The following is a 26,394-nucleotide window of genomic DNA, read 5'->3' on the forward strand; positions in this document are numbered from 1 at the left end:
TGCTTTGTTGCAAAATAGGAAGCCAATTCTAGATTTAACTTTGGATTGGAGATGTTTGATGTGAGTCTGGAAGGAGAGTTTACAGTCTAACCAGACACCTAGGTATTTGTAGTTTTCCACATATTCTAAGTCAGAGCCAACCAGAGTAGTGATGTTGGACACGCGGGCAGGTGCAGGCAGCGATCGGTTGAAGAGCATGCATTTAGTTTTACTTGTATTTAAGGCAATTGGAGGCCACGGAAGGAGAGTTGTATGGCATTGAAGCTTGCCTGGAGGGTTGTTAACACAGTGTCCAAAGGGCCAGAAGTACAGTGGGGCAAAAAATTTAGTCAGCCACCAATTGTGCACGTTCTCCCACTTAAAAAGATGAGAGAGACCTGCAATTTTCATCATAGGTACACTTCAACTATGACAGACAATATGAGAAATCCAGAAAATCACATTGTAGGATTTTTAATGAATTTATTTGCAAATTATGGAGGAAAATAAGTATTTGGTCAATAACAAAAGTTTATCTCAATACTTTGTTATATATCCTTTGTTGGCAATGACAGAGATCAAACGTTTTCTGTAAGTCTTCACAAGGTTTTCACACACTGTTGCTGGTATTTTGGCCCCTTCCTCCATGCAGATCTCCTCTAGAGCAGTGATGTTTTGGGGCTGTTGCTGGGCAACACGGACTTTCAACTCCCTCCAAAGATTTTCTATGGGGTTGAGATCAGGAGATCTGGATCAGTCGTCCTGGTCCCGTTGCAGAAAAACAGCCCCAAAGCATGATGTTTCCATCCCCATGCTTCACAGTAGGTATGGTGTTCTTTGGATGCAACTCAGCATTCTTTGTCCCTCAAACACGACGAGTTGAGTTTTTAGCAAAAAGTTATATTTTGGTTTCATCTGACCATATGACATTCTCCCAATATTCTTCTGGATCATCCAAATGCTCTCTAGCAAACTTCAGACGGGCCTTGACATGTACTGGCTTAAGCAGGGGGACACGTCTGGCACTGCAGGATTTGAGTCCCTGGCGGCGTAGTGTGTTACTGATGGTAGGCTTTGTTACTTTGATCCCAGCTCTCTGCAGGTCATTCACTAGGTCCCCCCGTGTGGTTCTGCGATTTTTGCTCACCGTTCTTGTGATCATTTTGACCCCACGGGGTGAGATCTTGCGTGGAGCCCCAGACCGAGGGAGATTATCAGTGGTCTTGTATGTCTTCCATTTCCTAATACTTGCTCCCACAGTTGATTTCTTCAAACCAAGCTGCTTACCTATTGCAGATTCATTCTTCCCAGCCTGGTGCAGGTCTACAAGTTTGTTTCTGGTGTCCTTTGACAGCTCTTTGGTCTTGGCCATAGTGGAGTTTGGAGTGTGACTGTTTGAGGTTGTGGACAGGTGTCTTTTATACTGATAACAAGTTCAAACAGGTGCCATTAATACAGGTAACGAGTGGAGGACAGAGGAGCCTCTTAAAGTAGAAGTTACAGGTCTGTGAGAGCCAGAAATCTTGCTTGTTTGTAGGTGACCAAATACTTATTTTCCACCATCATTTTTAATGGGATTTTCTGGATTTGTTTTTCTCATTTTGTCTTTCATAGTTGAAGTGTGCCTATGATGAAAATTACAGGCCTATCTCATCTTTTTAATTTGGGAGAACTTGCACAATTGGTGGCTGACTAAATACTTTTTTGCCCCACTGTATACAGAATGGTGTCGTCTGCGTAGAGGTGGATCAGAGACTCACCAGCAGCAAGAGCGACATCATTGATGTATACAGAGAAGAGAGTCGGTCCAAGAATTGAACCCTGTGGCACCCCCATAGAGACTGCCAGAGGCCCGGACAACAGTCCTTCCGATTTGACACACCGAACTCTATCTGAGAAGTAGTTGGTGAACCAGGCGAGGCAATCATTTGAGAAACCAAGGCTTTCGAGTCTGCCTCTCATCCAGAGGCGACACTCCTAGTGGTTGGGGACTTTAATGCAGGGAAACTTAAATATTTTTCCCTAATTTCTAACAGCATGTTAAATGTGCAACCAGAGGGAAAAAAAACTCTAGATCACCTGTACTCCACACACAGATACAGCTCTCCCTCACCCTCCATTTGGCAAATCTGACCATAATTCTATCCTCTTGATTCCTGCTTACAAGCAAAAACTAAAGCAGGAAGCACTAGTGACTCAGTCAATAAAGAAGTGGTCAGATGACGTTTTAATTTCACCTTTATTTAACCAGGTAGGCCAGCTGAGAAAAAGTTTTAATTTACAACTGCGACCTGGCCAAGATAAAGCAAAGCAGTGTGACAAAAACAACAACACAGAGTTACACATGGGATAAACAAACGTACAGTCAATAACACAATAGAAAAATCTGTATGCAGTGTGTGCAAATGAAGTAAGGAGTTAAGGCAATAAATAGGCCAATAGTGGCAAAGTAATAACTAATCTAGCAATTTACACTGGCGTGATATATGTGTAGGAGAGGATGTGCAAGCAGAAAAACAAAAACAAATATGGGGATGAGGTAGGTAGTTGGATGGATGGGCTATTTACAGATGGGCTATTTACAGATGGGCTGTGTACAGCTGCAGCGATCGGTAAGCTGCTCTGACAGCTGATGCTTAAAGTTAGTGAGGGAGATATTAGTCTGCAACTTCAATGATTTTTGCAATTCATTCCAGTTATTGGCAGCAGAGAACTGGAAGGAAAGACGGCCAAAGGGCATGTTGGCTTTGGGGATGACCAGTAAAATATACATGCTGGAGCGCGTGCTATGGTTGGGTGTTGCTATGGTGACAAGTGAGCTGAGATAAGGCGGAGCTATACCTAGCAAAGGCTTATAAATGACCTGGAGACAGTGGGTTTGGCAACGAATATGTGGCGAGGACCAGCCAACGAGAGCATACAGGTCGCAGTGGTGAGTAGTATATTGGGCTTTGGTAACAAAACGGATGGCACTGTGATAGACTGCATCCAATTTGCTGAGTAGAGTGTTGGAGGCTAATTTGTAAAGGACAGGGACTATTGTAGTCTGCTTACAAGGAATCCCTCCGACAAACCGTCAAACAGGCAAAGCAGGACTAAGACTGAATCGTGCTACACTAGTTCAGACGCTCGTTGGATGTGACAGGGCATGCAAACTATTACAGACTATCAAGGGAATTACAGCTGCGAGCTGCCCAGTCACACGGGCCGACCAGACGAACTAAATTACTTCTATGCTCGCTTCGAGGCAAGCAACACTGAAGCATGCATGAGAGCACCAGCTCTTCCGGATGACTGTGTGATCATGCTCTCCGTATCCGATGTGAGGCCCTGGGACAGACGGATTACCAGGAGGTGTACTCTGAGCATGTGCTGATCAACTGGCAAGTGTCTTCACTGACATTTTAAACCTGTCCCTGACTGAGTCTGTAATACATGTTTCAAGCAGACCACAATAGTCCTTGTGCCCAAGAACACTAAGGTAACTTGCCTAAATGACTACCGACCCGTAGCGCTCACGTAACACTCCACACTGCTCTTTCCCACCTGGACAAAAGGAACACCTATGTGAGAATGCTATTCTTTGACTACAGCTCTGCGTTCAACACCATAGTGTCCTCAAAGCTCATCACTAAGCTAAGGACCCTGGGACTAAACACCTCCCTTTGCAGCTGGATCCTGTACTTCCTGATGGGCTGCCCCAAGGTCGTAAAGGTAGGTAACAACACATCTGCTACACTGATCCTCAACACGGCGGCCCCTCAGGGGTGCGTGCTCAGTCCCTTCCTGTCCTCTCTGTTCACTCATGACTGCATGGCCCGGCACAACTCCAACACCATCAATACATTTGCCGATGACACAAAAGTGGTAGGCCTGATCACAGACAACGATGAGACAGCTTATAGGGAGGAGGTCAGAGACCTGGTCGTGTGGTGCCAGGATAACAATCTCTCCCTCAACGTGATCAAGACAAAGGAGATGATTGTAGACTACAGGAAAAGGAGGACCGAGCACACCCCCGTTCTCATCCATGGGGATGTATTGGAGCAGGTTGAGACTTTCACGTTCTTTGGTGTCCACATCACCAACAAACTATCATGGTCCAAATACACCAAGACATTCGTGATGAGGGCACAAACCTATTCCCCCTCAGAAGTCTGAAAAGATTTGGCATGGGTCCCCAGAGCCTCAAAAGTTATACAGCTGCACCATCGAGAGCATGTTGACTGGTTGCATCACTGCTTGGTATGGCAACTGCTCGGCCTCCGACAAGCAAGGCACTACAGAGGGTAGTCCGTATGGCCTGGGGCAAAGCTTCCTGCCATCTAGGACCTCTATACCAGGCAGTGTCAGAGGAAGGCCGAGATACCCTAGTCATGGACGGTCTCTCTGCTATCGCACGGGAAGCGGTATCGGAGTGCCAAGTCTAGGTCCAAAAGGCTTCTTAACAGCTTCTACCCCCAAGACTCCTGAACATCTAATCAAATGGCTACCCAGACTCTTTTCATTATCACCCCCCCCCCCCCCCCCCCCCGCCCTCTCTTTTTACGCTTCTGGCACTTTCTGTTAATTATCTACTTTCACTCTACCTACATGTACTGTACAGTTGTGGCCAAAAGTTTTGAGAATGACATAAATATTAATTTCCACAAAGTTTGCTGCTTCAGTGTCTTTAGATATTTTTGTCAGATGTTACTATGGAATACTGAAGTATAATTACAAGCATTTCATAAGTGTTAAAGGCTTTTATTGACAATTCAATTGCATGAGGTTGATGCAAAGAGTCAATATTTGCAGTGTTGACCCTTCTTTTTCAAGGCCTCTGCAATCCGTCCTGGCATGCTGTCAATTAGCTTCTGGGCCACATCCTAAATGATGGCAGCTAATTCTTGCTTAATCAATGCTTGGAGTTTGTCAGAATTTGTGAGGTTTTGTTTGTCCACCCGCCTCTTGAGGATTGACCACAAGTTCTCAATGGGATTAGGTTCTGGGGAGTTTCCTGGCCATGGACCCAAAATAGCGATGTTTTGTTCCCCGAGCCACTTAGTTATCACGTTTGCCTTATGGCAAGGTTCTCCATCATGCTGGAAAAGGCATTGTTCGTCACCAAACTGTTCCTGGATGGTTGGGAGAAGTTGCTCTCGGAGGATGTGTTGGTACCATTCTTTATTCATGGCTGTGTTCTTAGGCAAAATTGTGAGTTAGCCCACTCCCTTGGCTGAGAAGCAACACCACACATGAATGGTCTCAGGATGCTTTACTGTTGGCATGACACAGGACTGATGGTAGCGCTCACCTTGTCTTCTCCGGACAAGCTTTTTTCGGGATGACCCAAACAATCGGAAAGGGGATTAATCAAAGAAAATGACTTTACCCCAGTCCTCAGCAGTCCAATCCCTGTACCTTTTGCAGAATATCAGTATGTCCCAGATGTTTTTCCTGGTGAGAAGTGGCTTCTTTGCTGCCCTTCTTGACACCAGGCCATCCTCCAAAAGTCTTCGCCTCACTGTGCGTGCAGATGCACTCACACCTGCCTGCTGCCATTCCTGAGCAAGCTCTGTACTGGTGGTGCCCCGATCCCGCAGCTGAATCAGCTTTAGGAGACGGTCCTGGCACTTGCTGGACTTTCTTGGGCACCCTGAAGCCTTCTTCACAACAATTGAACCGCTCTCCTTGAAGTTCTTTATGATCCGATAAATGGTTGCATTTACCTGCAATCTTACTGGAAGCAATATCCTTGCCTGTGAAGCCCTTTTTGTGCAAAGCAATGATGACGGCACGTGTTTCCTTGCAGGTAACCATGGCTGACAGAGGAAGAACAATGATTCCAAGCACCACCCTCCTTTTGAAGCTTCCAGTCTGTTATTCAAACTCGATCAGCATGACAGAGTGATCTCCTGCCTTGTCCTCGTCATCACTCACACCTGTGTTAACGAGAGAATCACTGACATTATGTCAGCTGGTCCTTTTGTGGCAGGGCTGTAAATGCAGTGGAAATGTTTTTGGGGGATTCAGTTCATTTGCATGGCAATTAATTGCAATTCATCTGATCACTCTTCATAACATTCTGGAGTATATGCAAATTGCCATCATACAAACTGAGGCAGCAGACTTTAAAAAATTTATATTTGTGTCATTCTCAAAACTTTTGGCCACAACTGTACATATTATCTAAATGACCTGTGCCCCCACACATTGACTCTATACCTCCTGTATTTAGCCTTGTACTGTTATTTACTGCTGTTCTTTAATTATTTGTTATTTAGATTTTTTTTACTTATCTATTTTTCACTTAACACTTTTTTTAAAAACTGCATTGTTGGTTAATACTTGTTGTTTTCGGCACAAATGACATTTGATTTGATACACAGGCTTTCAGTATGTGGTGTTAGCACATGCAGTTTTTATATTTTATTTATTTTTTATTTGTTTTAGTAGCTACTATCTTGTCTCATCGCTACAACTCCCGTACGGCCTCGGGAGAGACGAAGGTTGAAAGTCATGCGTCCTCCGATACACAACCCAATCAAGCCGCACTGCTTCTTAACACAGGGCGCATCCAACCCGGAAGCCAGCTGCACCAATGTGTTGGAGGAAACACCGTGCACCTGGCAACCTTGGTTAGCGCGCACTGCGCCCGGCCCACCACAGGAGTCGCTGGTGCGCGATGAGACAAGGACACCCCTACCTGCCAAGCCCTCCCTAACCCGGACGACGCTAGGCCAATTGTGCGTCGCCCCACGGACCTCCCGGTCGCGGCCGGTTACAACAGAGCCTGGGCGCGAACCCAGAGTCTCTGATGGCACAGCTGGCACTGCAGTACAGCGCCCTTAGCCACTGCGCTACCAACATGCAGGTTTTGACTTCCAGCTTTCGGAGTGGAGGGAAACAGTGAATGCTCTTTTTCTACAAGTCTTTGATTTTGAGTATGGATGAAAGCTGCTATTGGAAGCTTGGGGACACTTGGGGACACTTGACACTCTCACAACTCACAACTGGGAAAAATCTCTTGCAGGTGCAATTGATGTACAACATAATACATGCCAACCTTTTAGGTCACAGTACGCAGAGGCTCTCATCCCACCCATAGGAGTGTTGAACGTTACAGTATGCAAGCTATTTGTCCCTTGATTTATCCTAAGCTAATGCATAATGCAGTTAACCTAAACAGAAGTGTATCCACTTTCACCTGCATTTATTTGTAATGGGATATTTGATGTACAGTGATTGGATCTTATAGGGTGGCATGTCTTTGCAATCAAATCAGTCTTTGTATTAAATCTACAGACTGTACAGATCATACACAAGGCTTTAATATAATGAGCTCAATTCCTGCTGAGCAGAATGATATCAACAATCCCAGTGTGAAGCAAACCTGGGTTCAAATAGTATTCAAAATGCTTTGAACGTTTGCTTTAGCTTGCCTGGAGTGCCTCATGGGTGGGGTTTATACTTCGTAGACATTTCTATTGGTTACATTACAACAGGAAAGCTCAATTAAGCACAGATACAGTGCTTGATTTCCGAATAGTATTTGAACCCAGGTCTGGTGTGAACAAACAAGCAGGGTGAGGCTGGGTATCCTGTGGAACTCTAACCCTCCTGAAAGGTAATGACTTTGACTGTATCGACTGCTGCCAGTGATGCTGTAAGGCTAGATGAATGGATGGACAGACACTCACCAGCACTGTGATCGTTACAGCACTAATCCCCTAATTGCTTTTGGAAATTTGATTTGAAGGCACACACCCAGGCACACACACACACATACACACACACACACACACACACATGGCTGTGTGCATGCACACACACACACACACATAGACACACAAACATATATAGATGTAACATAGATTCATATTGTGGAGGTGGGGGGGAATTTGAAGTGGCAGACCCTCATGTTGCTTTTTCAATTAGCGCCCACTCAGTCAAGCGGCGGTGTGGCCGTACATTTTACTGGGCCATTTCACTGCCATAAATATGCGTAAGGAGACAGGCTGGGACGCTCTCTGTTTTGTTAAAAAAAGATGAGTAACAGACTAACTGTTGTCTTATTCAATATTTTTACAGCACAGGTGTTAAATACTGTGGCATACATGCAACACACACAGAAACACACACAAATATACACTCTCTCTCTCTCTTTCTCTCGTCGTCTCTCAACCTTTCTCGCGCTCTCTCTGTCTAATAGTGAATAACATAGACTGTGAGAGCCTCCCCCTGAATGAGGAGAAGAAGGAATTGAAGGAGGAGCTGAAGAACGTGTGGCACATTCTCCCCTGCAGCTCCATGTTTGTGACTGTACAGATGCACCCGTAAGTCAGGCCCTGAAACAAAGAACCTGTTGGCTCTCATTTATCTTGCTTATATTATATGCAGTATAACAATGCTGGGATTCACCCTCTGTACACTACTGCAACAAGTCTTATCGATTCTGGAGTCTAGAGACATTATGTAAGTGAGTAGCATGAATATATGATAACAGCCATATTTGGTGAGGTTGTCCCAGACAGCCAGGGAACTTCACTGACATTAATACCAGAGCCAGTCTTCTCCACAAGTTAGTCAGACAATCTCCCAGGGTCTCTATCTCCCACCATTTGAGGATCCATGAAGTCCATGAAATGATTGACTGTCTGTCAAATTTGCCGCTAAGGGCCTTGCTGGCTTTGAAGACATGGAAACTCTTCATCATGTTTTTTTTGTTTGACTGGTGCTTGTGTGTGTGTGTGTGTGTGTGTGTGTGTGTGTGTGTGTGTGTGTGTGCATCATGAGCATGCGTCAGTGTATCTGTTCGGAGGTGTGGTGTGTGTGCATCATGAGCATGCGTCAGTGTATCTGTTCGGAGGTGTGGTGTGTGTGCATCATGAGCATGCGTCAGTGTATCTGTTCGGAGGTGTGGTGTGTGTGCATCATGAGCATGCGTCAGTGTATCTGTTCGGAGGTGTGGTGTGTGTGCATCATGAGCATGCGTCAGTGTATCTGTTCGGAGGTGTGGTGTGTGTGCATTCGTGTGCGTTTATTCAAGCATGGGTGTGTGTTCCCTTGACAGATTGAGCTATTGGAAAGTTGGAGAGGTTCCTGTTGCTATTCAATGGAGCCTGCTGTCAAGACTATTTACAGAAAACCAAGGATTCGGAAAGTCTCAAAGGAACATTGCCTGGTTTAAGCCAATACAAGCATTCACATGGCTGAAAATGTATGCTAGATTTAAAGTGAGAACTTGGATCAGGGGCCATAGCGCTGTGGGGGTAAAAGCCACTGAACCCAGGAATGAGCACTTGTTCTGGGCATCACAATCGACCACACACACTGATGAGGTGCTGCAGCCTCGGAGCTCTGAATTTGACTGGAGTCTTTCTTATTCTACAACATACTCCATGAGCAGGGTATTCCATGAGCAGGATACTCCATGAGCAGGGTATTCCATGAGCAGGATACTCCATGAGCAGGATACTCCATGAGCAGGATACTCCATGAGCAGGATACTCCATGAGCAGGATACTCCATGAGCAGGATACTCCATGAGCAGGGTATTCCATGAGCAGGATACTCCATGAGCAGGATACTCCATAAGCAGGATACTCCATGAGCAGGATACTCCATGAGTAGGATACTCCATGAGCAGGATACTCCATGAGCAGGATACTCCATGAGCAGGGTATTCCATGAGCAGGATACTCCATGAGCAGGATACTTCATGAGCAGGGTATTCCATGAGCAGGATACTCCATGAGCAGGAAACTCCATGAGCAGGAAACTCCATGAGCAGGATACTCCATGAGCAGGAAACTCCATGAGCAGGATACTCCATGAGCAGGATACTCCATGAGCCGGATACTCCATGAGCAGGATACTCCATGAGCCGGATACTCCATGAGCAGGATACTCCATGAGCAGGATACTCCATGAGCAGGATACTCCATGAGCAGGATACTCCATGAGCAGGGTATTCCATGAGCAGGATACTCCATGAGCAGGATTCTCCATGAGCCGGATACTCCATGCTACATTGCATCTTGCAAAATCCCCACATTCATCAGGAAGCAATATCCCGGTCTGGGACCTCTGTTGTACCTTTTGCCTGGAGAGGTTTCATTCCTTTCATTATGGCTTGGTGACCTTAACACTTTAATTCTTCATTATCTCTCCTTATCTTCCCTCTCTCACCATTCTCTCTCTATTTTTGTCCACTTTTTTTGCTAGTTGTATTGTTAATTTCTCTCTCTCTCTCTCCCTCTCTCTCTCTCTCTCTCTCTACCTTATTTGCTCATTATCTTGTCAAGGTTTTTCTAAGGTTTTGATCAGTAACCATGGTCAAATAGTTAGCCACTGTGGACTGTCAATTTAGGGCCAGATAGCATTGCATTTTGCTTTGTGTTTGGGCTTGTGTTTTCCAATAAGCAACGTAGTTTTGTTTTGACTCTGTTGTAATTTGGTTTATTCTGATTGATTGGATGTTCTGGTCCTGAGGCTTCAGTGTGTTATTAGAACAGGTTTGTGAACTCAGCCTCGGGACCAGCTCTTGGCATTACAGGCTCTCCCTCTCTCCCCATTCTCTCCCCGTTCTCTCCCCATTCTCGCTCTCTCTCTCTGTCCACCTTATTTACTCATTATTTTGTTCATTTCTCCCTCTCTTTATCCCTCTCCCCCATTATTTATTTATCTCTCTCTCTCTCTCTCTCTCTCTCTCCCTCTCCCCATTCTCTCTCTCTCTCTCTCTCTCTCTCTCTCTCTCTCCCCATTCTCTCTCTCTCTCTCTCTCTCTCTCTCTCTCTCGCTCTGTCCTCTATTTCCACTTGGAGTCACATAATAGCATCATGTCTGATCAATGATATTGATATACTAGTCTTCCTCTAGTCTTCCATTCTCTAGGACGCGCTATGGTGTTAATGCACTGAGGTATGCAGTCAAACACCAGCTAATCTCTCTCTGCCTCTACTGAAATGTAGTAGCTGGTGGGTGTGTGCGTGTGTGTGTGTGTGTGTGTGTGTGTGTGTGTGTGTGTGTGTGTGTGTGTGTGTGTGTGTGTGTGTGTGTGGGTGGGTGTATCCTAGATTTCCAACAAGTTGCTTGATATCCTAGCACTCCCATGTCCCTGTTTTTATTGGATAATCTGGGACAGAAGTACAGAAGTACAGTGATGAGAAACAACTGATTGAACATGCAACGCTTTTTAAAAACTTCTACAAGATTCTAGTGATGACATCACAAACACAACTCTTAAAGGAATAATGGAGCAATTATTTCAAAAGGAAATTGAGTTTACTATAAGTAGAGTAATGGTGTCCATTATCCAACATGACTGGAGAGGTTAAAGAAAAGGTTTCCCTGTAGTCATATTACAGTAATGTCACATTGTTTAATCACAGGAAGGAAGGAAGAATTCTTCCCATCCCTCAGTGCAGTATGACATCTTTATGTATCCATAGAAGCAGACAGACAGTGGGAGTTTGTGTCTTCATTGTGTGACATTAAAAAACATGAGCTGGCGCACACCCAGAATAATAGTTTGTGTGAAGGTGCTGACTAACGGCGAATAAACTACAAACTATCAAAATAAAGACAGTAGCACACTCCATGTATAAACTCCCAGCAAGTGAATGGGTATTTATCAATGTTTCGGCATCACTGTGCAGGGTGAAAAAGGCACATTGATGCCGAAACGTTGGTAAATACCCATTACATTTATGGGAGTTTATACATGGAGTGTGCTACTTTCTTTATTTTGATAGTTCATTGTGTGACATGACACATCTCCTTTGTCTTCCCCTTCTCCCTCTTTAGCTGATGGTCATTAGTCGGGATGTGGGACATGACACATCTCCTTTGTCTTCCCCTTCTCCCTCTTTAGCTGATGGTCATTAGTCGGGATGTGGGACATGACACATCTCCTTTGTCTTCCCCTTCTCCCTCTGTAGCTGATGGTCATTAGTCGGGATGTGGGACATGACACATCTCCTTTGTCTTCCCCTTCTCCCTCTGTAGCTGATGGTCATTAGTTGGGATGTGGGACATGACACATCTCCTTTGTCTTCCCCTTCTCCCTCTGTAGCTGATGGTCATTAGTTGGGATGTGTGACATGACACATCTCCTTTGTCTTCCCCTTCTCTCTCTGTAGCTGATGGTCATTAGTCAGGATGTGTGACATGACACATCTCCTTTGTCTTCCCCTTCTCCCTCTGTAGCTGATGGTCATTAGTCGGGATGTGTGACATGACACATCTCCTTTGTCTTCCCCTTCTCCCTCTGTAGCTGATGGTCATTAGTCGGGATGTGTGACATGACACATCTCCTTTGTCTTCCCCTTCTCCCTCTGTAGCTGATGGTCATTAGTTGGGATGTGGGACATGACACATCTCCTTTGTCTTCCCCTTCTCCCTCTGTAGCTGATGGTCATTAGTCAGGATGTGTGACATGACACATCTCCTTTGTCTTCCCCTTCTCCCTCTGTAGCTGATGGTCATTAGTCGGGATGTGTGACATGACACATCTCCTTTGTCTTCCCCTTCTCCCTCTGTAGCTGATGGTCATTAGTCGGGATGTGTGACATGACACATCTCCTTTGTCTTCCCCTTCTCCCTCTGTAGCTGATGGTCATTAGTCGGGATGTGTGACATGACACATCTCCTTTGTCTTCCCCTTCTCCCTCTGTAGCTGATGGTCATTAGCCGGGATGTGTGACATGACACATCTCCTTTGTCTTCCCCTTCTCCCTCTGTAGCTGATGGTCATTAGTCGGGATGTGTGACATGACACATCTCCTTTGTCTTCCCCTTCTCCCTCTGTAGCTGATGGTCATTAGGCGGGATGTGTGACATGACACATCTCCTTTGTCTTCCCCTTCTTCCTCTGTAGCTGATGGTCATTAGTCGGGTTGTGTGACATGACACATCTCCTTTGTCTTCCCCTTCTCCCTCTGTAACTGATGGTCATTAGTCGGGATGTGGGACATGAAACATCTCCTTTGTCTTCCCCTTCTCCCTCTGTAGCTGATGGTCATTAGTCGGGATGTGGGACATGAAACATCTCCTTTGTCTTCCCCTTCTCCCTCTGTAACTGATGGTCATTAGGCGGGATGTGGGACATGACACATCTCCTTTGTCTTCCCCTTCTCCCTCTGTAGCTGATGGTCATTAGTCGGGATGTGGGACATGACACATCTCCTTTGTCTTCCCCTTCTCCCTCTGTAGCTGATGGTCATTAGTCGGGATGTGTCATGACACATCTCCTTTGTCTTCCCCTTCTCCCTCTGTAGCTGATGGTCATTAGTCGGGATGTGGGACATGACACATCTCTTTTGTCTTCCTCTTCTCCCTCTGTAGCTGATGGTCATTAGTCGGGATGTGTCATGACACATCTCCTTTGTCTTCCCCTTCTCCCTCTGTAGCTGATGGTCATTAGTTGGGATGTGGGACATGAAACATCTTCCCTCTCTCTCAATCTCTCTTATCCCTCCCCATCCCTTTGTTTTTAACGTTCGTTAGCTGATGCCATGACGGGTCATTAGCAACGTCGGCTAACGGTTACAGCTCTACCCGGAGGGGATGCAGGCAGGGGGTATGGAGATGAAACAAGCCATCGGAAGCTAACACTAGCCTAGCGTTAGCGCTGTGGCTAATTACATCAGCCTGACAAAACAGCCTGACAAAACAGAAACGGAAAACAGCACTTCTCTCTTCTAGCTGTCTGTCTGTCTGTCTGTCTGTCTGTCTGTCTGTCTGTCTGTCGGCTACTGCTACAGCACCTCTCTTTTTCTTTCAGACTTGTCCTCTTTTCTCTCCTCTGCTCCTGGCCTTTCACATATCTCTCTATCTTAAACACCTCTGTAGTCTACTGTAGCAATCTCCAATAGAATCCATTTCATGTTTCTCCATCTGTCTTTTCGCAATCTGTCTGCTCCTTATTGAGGCCGCAGTTTCACCTTGTTTTAATGCTGGCCTTGAGATCAATAATTCAGACCTCCCTGCAGTGAAGGCAGCTTGACAGACTGATTAAGCATGAGAGGGAGAGAGATGGAGTGTGGGAGGGGCAGAAAGAGGAAGCGCAGGGTGCTGTAGAAACAGGGGATATAGAGAGAGAAGGAAAGAACAGTGGGAGTGTTTGAGTGAAACTGGAGGGATATACACTGAGTGTACCAAACATTAGGAACACCTTAATAATATTGAGTTGCACCCCCTTGTGCCCTTAGAACAGCCTTAATTCATCGGGCATGGACTCTACAAGGTGTTGAAAGCGTTCCACAGGGATGCTGGCCCATGTTGACTCCAATGCTTTCCTCAGTTGTGTCAAGTTGGCTGGATGTCCTTTGGGTGGTGGACCATTCTTGATACACACGAGGAACTATTGAGTGTGGAAAACCACAGAACCTGGCACCTACTACCATACCCCGTTCAAAGGCACTTAATTATTTTGTCTTGCCCATTCACCCTCTGAATGGCACACATACACAATCCATATCTCAATTGTCTCAGGGCTTAAAATCCTTCTTTAACCTGTCTCCCCCCTTCATATACACTGATTTGAAGTGGATTTAAAAAGTGAGGGATCGTAGCTTTCATCTGGATTCAGCTGGTCAGCCTATGTCATGGAAAGAGCAGTGTTTTGTCCACTCAGTGTAAAACAAGGTACAGAAAGGGAGGTGAAGGGAGAGGGAGAGAGAGAGAGAGAGAGAGAAAGAGAGAGAGAGGACAAGAAAATGGGCAGAGGGAACTGGGAGTGAAAAAGTAAATGTTAAGAATGGAGAGAGGAGGTAATGAGGAAGAGAGGGAGAGAAGGAGAGTGACTAAGGGGAGAGAAGGAGAGTGACTAAGGGGAGAGAAGGAGAGTGACTAAGGGGAAGGCCGAGGGAATTCTGCAGAGAAAAGATGAAAGATGGTGAGAGCGACAGAGAGAGCAAAAGAAAGAGCTTTAGAGAACAGGTTGATGAGGGATGGTGAGAGCGATGGAGGGAGTGAGGGAGAGAGGTGGGGGAGAGGAGCGTTTGTGGGGATGATTTACAGTAGCAGGGTAAAAGCTTATCTTGGTCTATAATGGCCACATATGACACTGACCTTTCCAGAGGTCCCAGTGGGGAGTTGTGTTATTATCAACAGCAAGAGTTGTGGAAAACACCTGTGTTTACCAATTAAATTCTTACAGTGACACACACACACACACACACACACACACACACACACACCTACATACTAATACACACACATTGTGACCAACCAGCCGCTATATATGTGAATGTTATCTTTCATCTTTCATCGCCTCACAGTCCTTTCTGTACAACACACTCACAAATGAACTAAGAGTCATTCTAGACTGTAGAATCTAGACCTTCTCAAAGAACCCTGGCAGGACTGATACATCACTGACACTCACAGATGTTCTGTGAGTGTCTCAAATGAAACTCAACTGGACTGAATTACAATGGCAGAGAGATTATAAGATAGAGAGAATAAAAGGCAGAGAGAATAGAAGGTAGAGAGAATAGAAGGTAGAGAGAATATAACACAGAGAGAATAGAAGGTAGAGAGAATAGAAGGTAGAGAGAATAGAAGGTATAGAGAATAGAAGGCATAGAGAATAGAAGGCAGAGAGAAAAGAAGGCAGAGAGAATAGAAGGCAGAGAGAATAGAAGGTAGAGAGAATAGAAGGTAGAGAGAATTGAAGGTAGAGAGAATTGAAGGTAGAGAGAATATAAGGCAGACTGAATAGAAAACAGAGAGAAAAGAAGGCAGACTGAGTAGAAGGCAGACTGAATAGCAGGTAGAGAGAATAGAAGGCAGAGAGAATAGAAGGCAGAGAAAATAGAAGGGAGAGAGAATATAAGGCAGAGAGAATAGAAGGCAGAGAGAATAGAAGGGAGAGAGAATAGAAGGCAGAGAGAATAGAAGGCAGAGAGAATTGAAGGCAGACTGAGTAGAAGGCAGAGAGAATAGAAGACAGAGAGAATAGAAGGGATAGAGAATAGAAGGTAGAGAGAATAGAAGGTAGAGGGAATTGAAGGTAGAGAGAATTGAAGGTAGAGAGAATTGAAGGTAGAGAGAATTGAAGGTAGAGAGAATTGAAGGGAGAGAGAATAGAAGGGGGAGAGAATAGAAGGCAGAGAGAATAGAAGGCAGAGAGAATAGAAGGCAGAGTGTAAGGGATTTCCTCCTCTTCTTCCGAAGAGGAGAGGCGTAAAGGATCAGAGGACCAATATGCGGCGTGGTAAGTGTCCATGCTTCTTTTAATTCGAAAATGTACACATGAACAACTGAATACAAAAACAATAACCGTGGAATGAACGAAACCCAAAACAGTACCGTGTGGTGAAAAACACAGACACGGAAACAAACACCCACAAACACACAGTGAAACCCAGGCTACCTAAGTATGATTCTCAATCAGAGACAACTAATGACACCTGCCTCTGATTGAGAACCATACTAGGCCGAAACATAGAAATACCCAAATCATAGAAAAACAAACATAGACTGCCCACCCCAACTCACGCCCTGACCATACTAAATAATGACAAAACAAAGGAAATAAAGGTCAGAACGTGACACAGAGAGAATAGAAGACAGAGAGAATAGAAGGCAGAGAGAATAGAAGGCTGAGAGAGTAGAAGGCAAACTGAGTAGAAGACAGACTGAAAAGAAGGGAGAGAGAATAGCAGGGAGACAGAATAGAAGGCAGAGAGAATAGAAGGCAGATAAAATAGAAGGCAGACTGAGTAGAAGGCAGAGAGAATAGAAGGTAGAGAGAATAGAAGGGAGAGAGAATAGAAGACAGAGAGAATAGAAGGGAGAGAGTATAGAAGGTAGAGAGAATAGAAGGCAGAGAGAATAGAATGTAGAGAGAATAGAAGGTAGAGAGAATAGAAGGCAGAGATAATAGAAGGCAGAGAGAATAGAAGGCAGAGAGAATAGAAGGCCGAGAGAATAGAAGGTAGAGAGAATAGAAGGTAGAGAGAATAGAAGGCAGAGAGAATAGAAGGGAGAGAGAATAGAAGGGAGAGAGAATAGACGGCAGAGAGAATAGACGGCAGAGAGAATAGAAGGTAGAGAGAATAGAAGGTAGAGAGAATAGAAGGCATAGAGAATAGAAGGTAGAGAGAATAGAAGGCAGAGAGAATAGAAGACAGAGAGAATAGAAGGCCGAGAGAATAGAAGGCCGAGAGAATAGAAGGTAGAGAGAATAGAAGGTAGAGAGAATAGAAGGCAGAGAGAATAGAAGGTAGAGAGAATAGAAGGTAGAGAGAATAGAAGGCAGAGAGAATAGAAGACAGAGAGAATAGAAGGCAGAGAGAATAGAAGGCAGACTGAATGGAAGGTAGAGAGAATAGAAGGTAGAGAGAATAGAAGACAGAGAGAATTGAAGGTAGAGAGAATAGAAGGCAGAGAGAATAGAAGGCAGAGAGAATAGAAGACAGAGAGAATAGAAGACAGAGAGAATAGAAGGTAGAGAGAATAGAAGGCAGAGAGAATAGAAGGCAGAGAATAGAAGGTAGAGAGAATAGAAGGTAGAGAGAATAGAAGGCAGAGAGAATAGAAGGTAGAGAGAATAGAAGGGAGAGAGAATAGACTGCAGAGAGAATAGACGGGAGTGAGAATAGAAGGCAGAGAGAATAGAAGGCAGAGAGAATAGAAGGGAGAGAGAATAGAAGTGATAGAGAATAGAAGGCAGAGAGAATAGAAGGCAGAGAGAATAGAAGGTAGAGAGAATAGAAGGCAGAGAGAATAGAAGGCAGAGAGAATAGAAGGCAGAGAGAATAGAAGGCAGAGAGAATAGAATGTAGAGAGAATAGAAGGTAGAGAGAATAGAAGGCAGACTGAATAGAAGGTAGAGAGAATAGAAGACAGAGAGAATAGAAGGCAAAGAGAATAGAAGGTAGAGAGAATAGAAGGAAGAGAGAATAGAAGACAGAGAGAATAGAAGGCAGAGAGAATAGAAGGTAGAGAGAATAGAAGGCAGAGAGAATAGAATGTAGAGAGAATATAAGGTAGAGAGAATAGAAGGCAGAGAGAATAGAAGGTAGAGAGAATAGAAGGTAGAGAGAATAGAAGGTAGAGAGAATAGAAGGTAGAGAGAATAGAAGACAGAGAGAATAGAAGGTAGAGAGAATAGAAGGCAGAGAGAATAGAAGGTAGAGAGAAGGCAGAGAAAATAAAAGTATGAAACACTAAACCGGGTGTACCATTCAGAACTAACAAACAGTTCATCATCATGGCCAGATTTGAAATGAGATAAACTGCTATCAAACAAACACAAATACAATCAGACCACAGGAGGTTGGTGGGACCTTAATTGGGGAGGACGGGCTTGTGGTAATGGCTGGAGCGGAATGAGTGGAATGGTATGAAACAGATGGTTTTCAGGTGTCTGATGCCATCCGTTCCAGACATTATTATAATTCGTCCTCCCCTCAGAAGCCTCCACTGAATCAGATACGCTGTGTGTAACAGTGCAACTATTGGACTGTGACAGTGTTTAAATAACTGAACACTCCATCCTCTCTGAATCCATACACCCCCCTAGGGTATGTTTCTGACAATATACAATCTAATCAATAATTCATAATGAATTGTGTGAAGGGATAGAGAAGCAGCATTCCCAGCAGCATTCCCCAAGTGAGGATGGCTTTCACTTCAGCAGTAATAAATTCATGAACTTCTTTGAGGAAAAGATAATAATTATTAGAAAGCAAATTACGGACTCCTCTTTAAATCTGCGTATTCCTTCAAAGCTCAGTTGTCCTGAGTCTGCACAACTCTGCCAGGACCTAGGATCAAGAGAGACACTCAAGTGTTTTAGTACTATATCTCTTGACAAAATGACGAAAATAATCATGGCCTCTAAACCTTCAAGCTGCATACTGGACCCTATTCCAACTAAACTACTGAAAGAGCTGCTTCCTGTGCTTGGCCCTCCTATGTTGAACATAATAAACGGCTCTCTATCCACCGGATGTGAACCAAACTCACTAAAAGTGGCAGTAATAAAGCCTCTCTTGAAAAAGCCAAACCTTGACCCAGAAAATATAAAAAACTATCGGCCTATATCGAATCTTCCATTCCTCTCAAAATTTTTAGAAAAGGCTGTTGCGCAGCAACTCACTGCCTTCCTAAAGACAAACAATGTATACGAAATGCTTCAGTCTGGTTTTAGACCCCATCATAGCACTGAGACTGCACATGTAAAGGTGGTAAATTACCTTTTAATGGCATCAGACCGAGGCTCTGCATCTGTCCTCGTGCTCCTAGACCTTAGTGCTGCTTTTGATACCATCGTTCACCACATTCTTTTGGAGAGATTGGAAACCCAAATTGGTCTACAAGGACAAGTTCTAGCCTGGCTTAGATCTTATCTGTCGGAAATATATCAGTTTGTCTCTGTGAATGGTTTGTCCTCATAGAAATCAACTGTTTATTTCGGTGTTCGTCAAGGTTCTGTTTTAGGACCACTATTGTTTCCACTATATATTTTACCTCTTGGGGATGTCATTTGAAAACATAATGTTAACATTCACTGCTATGTGGATGACACACAGCTGTTCATTTCAATGAAACATGGTGAAGCCCCAAAATTGCCCTCGCTAGAAGCCTGTGTTTCAGACATAAGGAAGTGGATTGCTGCAAACGTTCTACTTTTAAACTCAGACAAAACAGAGATGCTTGTTCTAGGTCCCAAGAAACAAAGAGATCTTCTGTTGAATCCGACAATTAATCTTAATGGTTGTACAGTTGTCTCAAATAAAACTGTGAAGGACCTCGGCATTACTCTGGACCCTGATCTCTCTTTTGACGAACATATCAAGACTGTTTCAAGGACAGCTTTTTTCCATCTACGTAGCATTGCAAAAATCAGAATCTTTCTGTCCAAAAATGATGCAGAAAAATGTATCCATGCTTTTGTTACTTCTAGGTTAGACTACTGCAATGCTCTACTTTCCGGCTACCTGGATAAAGCACAAAATAAACTTCAGTTTGTGCTAAATACGGCTGCTAGAATCCTGAATAGAACCAATTTTTTTATCATATAACTCCAGAGCTAGCCTCCCTACACTGGCTTCCTGTTAAGGCAAGGGCCGATTTCAAGGTTTTACTGCTAACCTACAAAGCATTACATGGGCTTGCTCCTACCTATCTCTCTGATTTGGTCCTGTCGTACATACCTACACGTACGCTACGGTCACAAGACGCAGGCCTCCTAATTGTCCCTTGAATTTCTAAGCAAACAGCTGGAGGCAGGGCTTTCTCCTATAGAGCTCAATTTTTATGGAATGGTCTGCCTACCCATGTGAGAGACTCAAACTCGGTCTCAACCTTTAAGACTTTACTGAAGACTCATCTCTTCAGTGGGTCATATGATTGAGTGTAGTCTGGTCCAGGAGTGTGTAGGTGAAGGGAAAGGCTCTGGAGCAACAAACCGCACTTGCTGTCCCTGCCTGGCCGGTTCCCCTCTTTCCTCTGGGATTCTCTGCCTCTAACCCTATTACAGGGGCTGAGTCACTGGCTTACTAGTGCTCTTTCATGCCGTCCCTAGGAGGTGTGCGTCACTTGAGTGGGTTGAGTCACTGATGTGATCTTCCTGTCTGGGTTGGCGCCCCCCCTTGGGTTGTGCCGTGGCGGAGATCTTTGTGGGCTATACTTGTCTCAGGATGGTAAGTTGGTGGTTGAAAATATCCCTCTAGTGGTGTGGGGGCTGTGCTTTGGCAAAGTGGGTGGGGTTATATCCTTCCTGTTTGGTCCTGTCCGGTGGTATCATCGGATGGGGCCACAGTGTCTCCTGACCCCTCCTGTCTCAGCCTCCAATATTTACAGTGCCTTGCGAAAGTATTCGGCCCCCTTGAACTTTGCGACCTTTTGCCACATTTCAGGCTTCAAACATAAACATATAAAACTGTATTTTTTTGTGAAGAATCAACAACAAGTGGGACACAATCATGAAGTGGAATGACATTTATTGGATATTTCAAACTTTTTTAACAAATCAAAAACTAAAAAATTGGGTGTGCAAAATTATTCAGCCCCTTTACTTTCAGTGCAGCAAACTCTCTCCAGAAGTTCAGTGAGGATCTCTGAATGATCCAATGTTGACCTAAATGACTAATGATGATAAATACAATCCACCTGTGTGTAATTAAGTCTCCGTGTAAATGCACCTGCTGTGATAGTCTCAGAGGTCCGTTAAAAGCGCTTAGAGCATCATGAAGAACAAGGAACACACCAGGCAGGTCCGAGATACTGTTGTGAAGAAGTTTAAAGCCGGATTTGGATACAAAAAGATTTCCCAAGCTTTAAACATCCCAAGGAGCACTGTGCAAGCGATAATATTGACATGGAAGGAGTATCAGACCACTGCAAATCTACCAAGACCTGGCCGTCCCTCTAAACTTTCAGCTCATACAAGGAGAAGACTGATCAGAGATGTAGCCAAGAGGCCCATGATCACTCTGGATAAACTGCAGAGATCTACAGCTGAGGTGGGAGATTCTGTCCATAGGACAACAATCAGTCGTATTTTGCACAAATCTGGCCTTTATGGAAGAGTGGCAAGAAGAAAGCCATTTCTTAAAGATATCCATAAAAAGTTTTGTTTAAAGTTTGCCACAAGCCACCTGGGAGACACACCAAACATGTGGAAGAAGGTGCTCTGGTCAGATGAAACCAAAATTGAACTGTTTGGCAACAATGCAAAACGTTATGTTTGGCGTAAAAGCAACACAGCTCATCACCCTGAACACACTGTCAAACATGGTGGTGGCAGCATCATGGTTTGGGCCTGCTTTTCTTCAGCAGGGACAGGGAAGATGGTTAAAATTGATGGGAAGATGGATGGAGTCAAATACAGGACCATTCTGGAAGAAAACCTGATGCAGTCTGCAAAAGACCTGAGACTGGGACGGAGATTTGTCTTCCAACAAGACAATGATCCAAAACATAAAGCAAAATCTACAATGGAATGGTTCAAAAATAAACATATCCAATAAATGTCGTTCCACTTCATGATTGTGTCCCACTTGTTGTTGATTCTTCACAAAAAAATACAATTTTATATCTTTATGTTTGAAGCCTGAAATGTGGCAAAAGGTCTCAAAGTTCAAGGGGGCCGAATACTTTCGCAAGGCACTGTATGCTGCAGTACTTTATGTGTCGGGGGGCTAGGGTCAGTTTGTTATATCTGGAGTACTTCTCCTGTCTTATCCGGTGTCCTGTGTGAATTTAAGTATGCTCTCTCTAATTCTCTCTTTCTCTCTTTCTTTCTCTCCCTCGGAGGACCTGAGCCCTAGGACCATGCCTTAGGACTACCTGGCATGATGACTCCTTGCTGTGTCCAGTCCACCTGGCCGTGCTGCTGCTCCAGTTTCAACTGTTCTGCCTGCGGCTATGGAATCTTGACCTGTTCACCGGACATGCTACCTGTCCCAGACCTATTATTTGACCATGCTGGTCATTTATGAACATTTGAACATCTTGGCCATGTTCTGTTATAATCTCCACCCGGCACAGCCAGAAGAGGACTGGCCACCCTTCATAGCCTGGTTCCTCTCTAGGTTTCTTCCTAGGTTTTGGCCTTTCTAGGGAGTTTTTCCTAGCCAATGTGCTTCAACACCTGCATTGCTTGTTGTTTGGGGTTTTAGGCTGGGTTTCTGTACAGCACTTTGAGATATCAGCTGATGTACGAAGGGCTATAGAAATACATTTGATTTGATTTGATTTGAGAGAAGTTCCCTCAAGGGAAAAATCTAGTTATTCTATTTGATTCTGTAAAATTATATTATATTTTAATATATTCTATTAATGTATCTTCTACCCTATTATATTGCGTATATGGACGTGATTGAAAGGATTACAGTAGCTAGAATGTGTAATGGCGTAGCTGACTTAACTATGGAAGTTTTAGAATGTTGAAGAAATAACATTGGAGAGGATGGGAGGTTCTTGGGAGAACAAAAACCGGTGCAGTTTTAAAAGTATAGAAATGGTATCAGAAAGCTATATGTTAGTATTTTTGTACCCTAACCTTGCTGATGGAAGCACACTAATAAAGTGGAAGGAGAAACACATGTAAAATGTTGTTTTGATAGATGACATTCTTGATACACACTCTTTATGACATCACAAAGTGCCTGTGACATAGGGGTTCCAGAATCATACTTGTTGACATCTCATGTGCTGGAACACTCATTTGTCTTGCATGCAAGATATCTATCAAACTGTTCTACTGAGAAGATATTAGACTGTCAAATTTGTTAACCCTTGTATGGTCATCATGGACATGAGAGTGCCTTTGGTCTCCTTATATGTAGGTCATTTACATATTCTTACGAATGAACATACTTTATTCCATAAATTCAGTCCTAAAGGGACAATCCACTCAATTAAGGTCTACGAAGACAGGAAGACCCAACGATCCTTGGGATATACTGTAGATATATCAACTTTTACCAAAAGGATGTTGAGTCTGCCTTGGACAGTATGAAATGGAATGTGACTCATGTGGAATCAACAAGATCCTTCTCTGAAAAGAGCATCGTTGTGAATATTATCGTCAAGAATCTGGATAAGCCAAGCATTAGGGGACACATTTTATATTCTGTCCTCTAAGGTTGTTTGTGATACTAAGGGCATATCCCGAGGGTACGGTTATGTAGATTGCACAACACAGGACGCTGTTGAACGAGCCAAGAGATTGAATGGTAAGATGTTGGCTGATGAAATAGTGAGCATTGAACCATTTAAATCATGTAAACAGCGAGAGGCTGAATTTGGATCCAGGGCCAAGGAGTTCGCCTATGTGTACATCAAGAACTTTGGCATCAAAATGGAAGATGACAAACTGTGAGAAATGGTTGACATGATGAGTGTTTGGCAGATGTGTCTTGTGTAGCCTACTGTTGTATATTCTCTTATTGTTTCGTGTCTGTTTAGTTGACCTTTTTATTGAGTTGAGGACGATTCTGTCCTTTTCAGCTCCAGGGAGTGTCATGGTTGATCACAGCATGAAATCTAGAGGATTCGGCTTCCTCAGTTTCAAAAGGAAGGAGGATGCACAGAAGGTGAGAGATGTCATCCATTATTGTCAGTGTCTAGATGTGTTACGGAGCTCAGTGTCTGGGAGACCAGTGTGTCATTGGAGTGCATCTGATTTTGTCAGGCTGTGGATCAGATAAATGAGAAGCAGGTGAACAGGAGGTGGATCTATGTGGGCCACAGCCAGAAGAAATGCGCAACAAGCTCTCACAATCTCATGTCAGAATTAGACGTTTATCCATGTTTCTCAAACGTTAAAATTTAGAAGTGTTTAAGGTTAAGTTTAAGCATTGACTCTGAATTTTTAAGGATAGGCATTAACTGTGAATGGTTAAGGTAAGTGTTAAGGTTTGAGATAGGCTTAAAACAAAAATCCAAAAAGTGGCCAGTTTCTACATCAACACCCGACATCCGCAGATATGGATGGACATCTAATCCTTGTATCACCGGTGACCTGGCTGGAAATGCAAGTGCCAGACGTTACTAATGAATAATATGGATAATAGCTGGGATGGTCATCATCTCCAGAAAGAGCTTTGCCACTTCGGAACAATCATAAGCACCAAGGTGATGATGGCGCAACGGTTGAAGCAAAGGCTTTGGATTTGTTACGCCACCAAGGCTTTGACGGAGATGAACAGTCGCAGAGTGACCAACAAGCCGCTATCTGTGGCTCCAGGCCCAGCACAAGACCCTACAGCAGGCGTATCTGAAGAACCGCTGACTGCAGAGGATGGCTAGCGTCATGGCCGTCCCAAACCCAACCATCATCAACCCCAACCAGCCTGCACCCGCCATTATGCATCCATGCAACATGAGTGCCTCATCCTCCCATCAGATGAGGGAGTATATCTGATGATGCAGCATATATGTAAATGGTGGAGTCAATGTTGATACTACTCCCATAGCATTTACCTTGAATGTCTTTAGTAGGAAGAATACTGGCTATTGTCATTATCACATCTCTGATCATAAATATATTCTCCCCAGCTTCCCAGGCAGCCATAGTGAGCATGCCTCAGAAAACCTCTCAGCAGGAAATGAATGCCCTGCTTCAGGTCCACATGCAAAAGCCTGCTGTCCATGTCCAGGAGCCTCTGACTGCTTCCATGCTGTCAACCTTATCCCCTGAGAACCCAAAATAAAGTATGTGTGAGTCTGGCATCCATCTCTCTTTTCAATTCACTTCCTCATTCAAGAACTTGTGACCATCCATTCCATGGTCCTTTCTGATGGTTTATTTTATTCTCCCTCCCTCCAAGTCAGACACTTGACCTCCTGATCCAACCCCCCAATCTGGCTCCAGAAATCACATGCATGCTCGTGGAGCTGGAAAACTCTGAGCTGCTCCACATGCTGGAGTCCCCACAGACCCTGCAAGCCAACCTAGACTGAGGCACAGACACGGTCTCAATGGGGATAGTCAGCTCAGCCTCGATCTATGTTGAGCAAAACAAAACATTGTGGTGTTTGCTTTAGCAATCTTACTGGAATAAACACCTCCTCCATTCCTGTCATTATCTCACATCTCAAAATAGGGTTACTTAATGTTAGATCCCTCACGTCCAAGGCAGTCATAGTCAATGAACTAATCACTGATCAAAATCTTGATGTGATTAGCTTGACAGAAACATGGCTCAAGCCTGATGAATGAACTGTTAAATGAGGATTCTCCTGGTTACACTAGTGACCATATCCCCTGGGCATCCCGCAAAGCCAGTGGTGAGGCTAACATTTATGACAGCAAATTTCAATTTACAAAAAAATTAAATACATTTTTATTTTGAGCTTCTAGTCATGAAATCTATGCAGTCTATTCAATCGCTTTGAAGAGCTACCATTCCTCACGGAGTTCCCATCATTTCTATTCGACCTTGTAGTCATGGCAGATAACATTAACATTTTTGGTGACATTAAATATTCACATGGAAAAGTCCACAGACCCACTACAAAAGGCTTTCGGAGCCATAATCGACTTTCTCCGGATCTACTCATTGCCACAGTCATACCCTGGATCTAGTTTTGTACCGTGGAATAATTATTGTGGATTAAATGTTCTTCATCATAATCCCTGACAATCGGACCACGATTTTATTACATTTTCAATAACAACAAATAATCAGCTCAGACCCCAAACAAGGATCACCAAAACCGTGCGATAAATCGGTTCACCACCAATCTGAGGATTTTAATTGAAAATTCCGTAATACCTTAGATGCAGTCGCACCCCTAAAAATCTGGACCCTGATCTCTCTTTTGATGAACATATCAAGAATATCTTCGTAACATTTCAAAAATCATAAACTTTTTGTACCACAATTATACAGAAAAGCTAATCCATGCTTTTGTCACTTCTAGATTAGACTACTGCAATGCTCTACTCTCCGGCTACCCAGATAA

At 44.0% G+C, this 26,394-nt stretch overlaps 1 pseudogene; it reads left to right on the plus strand.

Moving 5' to 3' along the window:
- Positions 1 to 7,962: 7,962 nt before the first annotated feature.
- On the plus strand, positions 7,963 to 25,389 carry LOC139402190 (polyadenylate-binding protein 1-like; annotated as a pseudogene).
- The last annotated feature ends 1,005 nt before the right edge of the window (positions 25,390 to 26,394 follow it).

Source organism: Oncorhynchus clarkii, unplaced genomic scaffold, assembly GCF_045791955.1.
Source record: "Oncorhynchus clarkii lewisi isolate Uvic-CL-2024 unplaced genomic scaffold, UVic_Ocla_1.0 unplaced_contig_1258_pilon_pilon, whole genome shotgun sequence".
Lineage (NCBI taxonomy): Eukaryota > Metazoa > Chordata > Actinopteri > Salmoniformes > Salmonidae > Oncorhynchus > Oncorhynchus clarkii.